Below are 7,530 nucleotides of genomic sequence, written 5' to 3' on the forward strand. Positions count from 1 at the left end.
ACCATTAGAGCTAATAATGGTACTTCTGGAACTGGATGTGCCAACACAGTAACTCTTGATAATTTGCCCATAATATAATTGAAAGCTCTCAATACCACTGAATTTAATGATACAGCTTCATTGTTTTGTTTTGTTTTTTCAATTACATAGCAGTTTGGTGAGAGGAAAAATAGTTTCTGTACAATTCTGTGGAATGAATCTTAAATAGAAGTTAACAAGTCCGAGAAATTCTTGTAACTTCCTTAGTGAATATCACAAATAGCATCGACTTACTCCTTTACTAGATGAATTCTATCTTTATCAATAACTTGTCCCAAAAATGTGATGGAAGGAGCACCAAATAGACATTTAGTGGCAATAATTATTACACCATGCTGTGATAATCCAGTAAAAAGCTGTTCCAAATGAAGAAAATGTTGCTCTTCTGTGGGGGTAGTAATTAATAAGTCATCAATATAGGCAAAAACAAAATCCAGACCACGAAGTACTTCAGTAATAAGCCTTTGAAAGGTATTAGCAGTGTTACGAAGGCCAAAAAGCATTCTAATAAACTCATAGTCCAAAAGGAGTGGTTATTGCTGTCTTGGGAATGTCTGCTAGTTCAATAAGAATTTGGGTATAGGCATATATTAGATTGATCTTTGATAAAAAAAAGTACACCTGTGTAAGGATGCTGAAAAATCATGAATATACCAGATAAGATATCTGGTACTGTCAAAGCATTTAAATGCCTATAGCTGACAATCTTTTGAAACGATATAGTGAATAACCAAGTGCACTTGAATCTTATGGAATATTGTACAAATAATGCTTGGATGCTGCTGAAGAATCTTGTGAGGAGAAATACATGCGTGTGCATTTATACCAAAATGACTGTGGTACCAGCAGAAAGAAAAATAACCTCTCCAGGGACTGGAAGATTGCCTTTTATTTCTATGGCTACCAGACTTCACATGCAGACGATATCTTGGGAGCTCCTAATGTCAGAGTTTGTCTGTTGACTTATGAAATAAAGTTATATCTGAAGATATCAAAGATATAAACAAATAGGTTTCAGGATTGTTGGCACTTGAAATGTCCATGATACCATCAGCTAATTCTCTCAGTTTCTGTATGGAACTTTGTTTCCTTATAGTAGTTAAAATTGCTTGTACATTAGTTACAAGGCAGGAAAAGAAAAAGTTGTCATAACATATCATCTAGCAGATTATCTCCAACTAAACCTTGTATGCGTTGTAGCAATTATGAAAGTCACTGATCACCTAGGGTGTAACTGTATGTAATAGCTGATGAAACCTTTTTTTTGTTTAGACTTAGAAATACGTCTAAGGATCTCTAATTTCATAATTTGATAATGATGGTTGTTCCAAATTACTAGTGATTGAATCTTTCACTTCACCACTCAAGGCAAGTGGCAAAACATTGACTAGCAAATGAAATTGCCTCGTGTCTGATGAAATTTTATAAGCAGCAAAATTTGATTCAAACTGGGATAACCAAATTGCTGGATGTCCTGTATAGGGAGGGGATGTAAACAACAATGCTGTCTGCATGGTTTCAGAATCACTGAAGTAACCAGAGAAGATGCCCTGAAATCAACGGTAAGATATAAGATATTTAAACGTGAAAGAAAAATGTTTTTCTGTTATTGAGCTAATTTAACAGTCATTTCAGGCAAACTGGAAATATAGCACATAGCAGGAAGTCATATGGTGGTAGGAATGTCAGTGATACTTGAATGTAAAAAGTGTGCATGCTATTCTGCTAAAGACAATTTTTTGCCAATATATTATCTCCATGAGAATTTTCTGAATGAAAACTGAAGTAAGAAAACTGGAAAAGGTGGACAAAAAAGTGCATTCAATGGAAACAGAAATTGTGGAAATTTTTTCTTGACTTTAAAAATAACTTGTTCACAGTTGCCAGGTGTAACTGTATGAGAAAGATGTGTGTTAAACTCTGTGATAAAGAAGGATTTACCACTTATTGTATGTGTGTAGCTAGTTCTGTGTTAGACATTGATGTTTGGAATCACTATTGCAACTAGTGGGTTTCTTCATCATTGGTGGTCGCCAATTATAACAATTGAGAGAAGGCTTGTTTTATGTTTATGAATATAATTTATTGCTCCATTAATACAGAAGGGGTTCATGAATGTAAGAAAAGGAATATTCAGATGAAATAACATATATGACAAATGCAGAAAGTCTTTGTCAGAAATTCAACATTTGAGCTAATTTTTACACATCAATACATATTCTTGTTGCCGTGATGTGACTTCTTTAATCATTCCAGGTTGAATATGTAGCTGTGAAAACAGCTATGCATTACATAGAGAGTGAGCACCACCAGGAACCAAATCACTCTGGAATTTTGGTGCTCAATTGAGCTGCATTTGTAGGTTGTGTTCATGGAAAATTCTAGTCATGTCATTAAACTATCACATGAACAACAGCCCTTGATTGGACAACAGCTGGGTTGGCATACCTGATAAAATCATGATTTCTATGTGGTAAAATGTGGGGTACAATCTGCTTGTTACAAATCTCTATAATTTTATCCGAACTACCTTTTATTGCACCAACATCAATTGTTGCATCCCTGAGAGTTTTACCTATTAGTTCAAGGATCTCCCGAGGTAGGAAGGTTTATGTTTGAAATCTGTTTTCTATTCCTGAAAGAGGATGTGTGATCACTTGATGGTTGAATGGTTCTCTTACATGACGATGTTTCTACTGTGCCAGTCTGGTAAATGCAATTAGAGCTTATCATTGAGTTGGAGTTTACATAAGTTAGGCATTGTTTAACAAGTTGGATGCTCTTCCCATCATGTAACACTGTACAGTATGAACTGGGTGCATTTTTTTGTGCCCCAACATGAGAGAGGTTGTCTTCAAAGACTTTCATATTCAGAATGTCTGTTCTCCTAGGCAGGTTTTCTTCACTACAGCTTACAGAATTTGAGTCTCTCCCTGCAAGTAGTTTAACTGAGGTTTCTGCCCTCCTTGATGAGTAATCCTTGTCAGGGCTTATGATATTCATATTACCTCTGTGCAAGTAATTTATTCCAGGGTTAATTTTCTCCTGATAGGCTGCTGGTGGTGATTCTGTATTCCTTGTGAGACTCAATCTACGAAACTTGAAAATGTTTTCACTTGCACTTCACTGTATACATGTAGGGCCTGGTGGAAGCAAGAAAAGGGAAGAAGGGGTGGAGACTAGTTGGCATGGATTGTAGTATCAGAGCTGGGTGTGTTGGCATGAGGTAATGAATAAATCATATAGTGGGGAAAGGGAGATTATGACTGAAAGCATTGGTGTAGTGCCTTCTGAAAGAAGGGAATGAGAGTGTGAGTTAATATACATTGACTGTACTGAGACAGAGCATTGATGTAGTACTTTCTGAAAAGACATTGTATGATTCCTGGGTCTGAGTACATTGATGTGACACCAAGGCATAGATTTATGTGATATGAAATGTAGAGTTAAGATGGGGTAAGAGGAGCAAAACATAAGTGCAAGAATAGAAGAGAGGTATAGAAAATACATTTTGCTTGCCTGAAAATGTAAAGGAGAGCAATGCCACACCTGTCATAGATTTTCATTTTCTTATATAAGGATGTTGCATATGAAGGAGACAAGGGAGATGGACAACATGTTACCCGAAGATGACAGTTAAGCCATACTTGAGTAACCAAAGGAGTAAACCTAGAAAGGTCTTATGAGCTTCAAGTTGTAGGTGTTGATTGTGCCTCTGACTGTTTGAACCAATATACACAAACGTTTGAAGAACTGAATAAATTGATATCTTGTTGTTTTCTAAGTTTTAAAATGGTGAAGTAACTTTTAAGTAACTCCTATCTCTATTTCTGTGAGTGCACATCCTTGTCTATTAGACCGAATTACCACTGAAATGAATGGTTATGCTTCTCACTGTCTCCAGTGCACTTCTGTACAATACTGTACTCTACTTAGTAATACTATACCATATTCTACTTTACCTTTTAAACATAGTACATACTCAACAACTGAGAAATATTGTGCATGACAATGAACTAAAAAGAAAATTACAACTTTTTTTATGTTCAAGAAAAAGTTAAAAGAATACAATTGATGAGATTCAATACAAATACTTCATAAAATACAAACAAAAGTTTGTCTTTCTCTTCATTGTTTAGTGTTTGCATTAATTAATAGTTAGAATGTTGTTATCAAATTTGAAGAGAGTTGCAAGTCTACACAAAGAAAAATAGAATTCTGAATTCTGATTATAATGTGGGTGGTTAGTAAAAGTTCTAATATGTGAAGGCCCTTTGTTGGTCTGTAATGAAAGAGGAATAAGACTCTGATGGTATGTTCTCAGCATCTGGTTCAAGGTAATTATTTATGGACAGATGTCAGCCCCAGAGCCAAAGCAAACAGAAAAGAGGGGTAAGTTTGATGGGAAATGTAACATAAGTAGCACTTGATGCACTATTTACTCCCTACTACATGTGTGTGTAATTATTTATAAAGAGTGTCAATCTGCCTAAACTATGAAGCAGATATATCACATGATTAGTACAAAAAACCTCTGTTAAGTTACAAGCTTACTGCTTCACTGCTGTTCCAAGGTTTTCCACTTTATTTGTATTTGTGAATGGTCACCAGTTATAAATGCTTTAACTCTCAGAAGGCTCCACTTACAAAAAGAAAAACAGATGTTTTTGCATGAGGGTACAGCAACTGATATGATGTAGACGCATGAAATGTGCAAGTGATTGATTTACCTACTTTGGTTAATAGTGTATTTCACAAGTTTAGCAATACTATGTAGGGGTCTTTGATTTCATAGACTCTGCTACAATATTAGGAATCATAGATTGGATGTAATATGGTAAAAGTTTCACATTTTGATAGGGCTTTTTAATTCATAAGACAATAGTTATGAGTTATCCAAAATCAGAATTCTTTGTTTGGCAGAACATTATTTAAGCTTGTTTATTACTGTAGAATTATGTAGATTGAATTTCTGTTGCATGTAAACTTGGAGTAACAGTTCACAATAACTATGTCATAGTAGCATTAAGTGTTGCCATACTCTCATGTTCAGTGTTAGATGGAATTTCATGTGGCTATATTGCAAGTTACCACTGAAATGAATGGTTATGCTTCTCACTGTACCCAGTGCACTTCTGTACAATATTGTACTTTACTGTAAAATAGCCTTGCTCTATAATACTCTGCTCACTGTACAAGACCCTAGTACTATACTTAGTAATGCTATATCATATTCTACTTTATCTTGTAAACATAGTACATACTCAACAACTGAGAAATGTTCTTTATGGATTGGCATAAAATCTGATTTCAACTTGATCAAATATTGACTAGGTAATTTCACAAAGCCTTTACACAAATTAGGATTATAATCTAGTGATAAGTTCACAGAATTTACCTTATCACTAAACCTAATTTCACACATGCATCTTTTCTTAGGATAAGTGATGATTTTAGAATAGCAACTTCATAACTTTGTTGTTGATTGAACATTTAAGTTTAGCCTGACCTTCTGGTTTGTGTATGTTGATTGTAGCTCTTTATTCAAACATTAGTTGACTGCAATAGTGATGGACCTGAGGTAACAGTGTGAAGCTTAAAGTCAATATTCTGTCTATCTGTGATAAATTGTATCCCATTTGATGTTAATACATTTGATCCCTGTATGATACCACCCAGAAGCATATATCAACTTAACAAGTGTGTTTTTGAATGCTTATTTTAGACACATTTTGTGCTTTTTGAATAGCACAGTTTAGCAAAGCAATTACAGCATTTTGCACATTTTTTACTTCAGGCAGAGTTGTTTAAATGGATGAATCTATAATTAATGCTGTCTTTTCTCTGACCTCTTTATTCCTCTCTTGGTATTTATTTTATGTCATGGCTGAGTGTCTTCACCCATGTAGCACTTATTTCAATAGCTTGACATTTATCTATAGCATTTTTCAATCTTAATTTTGCATCTTGAAGCTGTAGTTTTAATTTGTATTCCATATATGGCCCTGCCTTTGATCAAATCATTCAGTGAATTTCCAGTTTTTAGTTTAATTTCTCTCATGGTGAGTGTTTTGTACTGAAAAAGTCATTAAAAGACATATATGATGTTATTTTTTAGGCTGACAATACTCTTTGAAACTTTGTTTAAACAATAATAATTATATATTTATGTATTGGATTGTCCAGTTCAAAGATGTTAAATACTTGTTATGCATTGGAAGAAATGTGGCAACTTGCATAATTTTATCTTTCTCACTCACTCACACACTCACTCACTCATTCATTCATTCATTCATTTACACACACACTCACTCACTCACTCACTCATTCATTCATTCATTCATTCATTCATTTACACACTCACTCACTCACTCACTCACTCACTCACTCACTCACTCATTCATTCATTCATTCATTTACACACTCACTCACTCACTCATTCATTCATTCGTATACTTATTCACTTTCTCATAAACATTTTCATTTACTCAGTTTCTCACTCACACACTAAGTTATTTACATAGCCTTTCAATCAATGATTGTCTCTCTCACTGACTCACTCATGCACAAGCTCACTCACTCATCTATACACCCTCTCACTCATTTACTCACTTCTACATTCATTCACATTATTATTCATTTAGGAACTTACTGATTTATTTACTCATTTACTTGCTTACTTAACTACTTATGTTCTCCTTCAAGCACTCACTCATCACTCCCTCATTTACTCTGTCAGTCACTCATTAAGATAGTCAATCTTATTAACTCATATACTCACTCATTCCCTGTTTCACTCACTCAATCATTTGCATGTTCATTTACACAGTTAGTCACTCACTCTTTCAATCAAACAATCATGTACTCTCATTCAAGCCCACTGAGTAACTGACAATGACTGACACACATTACTTACATACTCACTTACTGACTTACTATGCATTAAGTCACTCACTCACTCACTCATTCACCTATTCAGTCTTTCAATTAATCAGTTACTCATTGACCCACTCATTCACACACTTAATTGCTTATTGATTACTGGGTTATTCTCTGAATCAGTTAATTACAAACACATTGTTTTGCCTACTTGTTTAGTTGCTCACTCAATCGTTCACTCAATTAACTCATATACAAAATTAATTGCTCACTAGTTTACTTACTCCCTAATTTAATTACTTAATTATTTGCTTGGTCATTGAGTCACACACATATTCTCTCATTCATTTACTTACTTGATCGACTACATCCTCGCCAGAAATAGGGAAAGAGGGCGGCTTATAAATGCCAAAACCTACCCTGGCGAAGAATGTACCCCACAACATAGATTAGTAGTTAGCGACTTTGGGATCAAGGCAAAATGGGTGCCCAGAATTAGACAGGCTTGGAGAAGAAGGGTGTGGAAGCTTAAAGACCCTGCAAACGGACAGAGACTTAGAGACAAGTTACTTGAAGCATTTAACGAAATAGAAGGGGATATAGCATCATACA

General features: G+C 34.8%; 1 long non-coding RNA gene across 1 annotated transcript in view; it reads right to left on the reverse strand.

Annotated features, from left to right (window-relative positions):
* Nucleotides 1-4,154: 4,154 nt before the first annotated feature.
* The window catches only part of LOC106872162 (uncharacterized), a 14,504-nt gene continuing 11,128 nt past the window's right edge, over nucleotides 4,155-7,530 (reverse strand). Inside the window, exon 2 of the long non-coding RNA XR_001409743.2 lies at nucleotides 4,155-6,115. This is a non-coding gene — a long non-coding RNA (uncharacterized LOC106872162). The remainder of the gene's footprint in view (nucleotides 6,116-7,530) is intronic.

Source organism: Octopus bimaculoides, chromosome 5 (assembly GCF_001194135.2).
Source record: "Octopus bimaculoides isolate UCB-OBI-ISO-001 chromosome 5, ASM119413v2, whole genome shotgun sequence".
NCBI classification, from domain to species: Eukaryota; Metazoa; Mollusca; class Cephalopoda; order Octopoda; family Octopodidae; genus Octopus; species Octopus bimaculoides.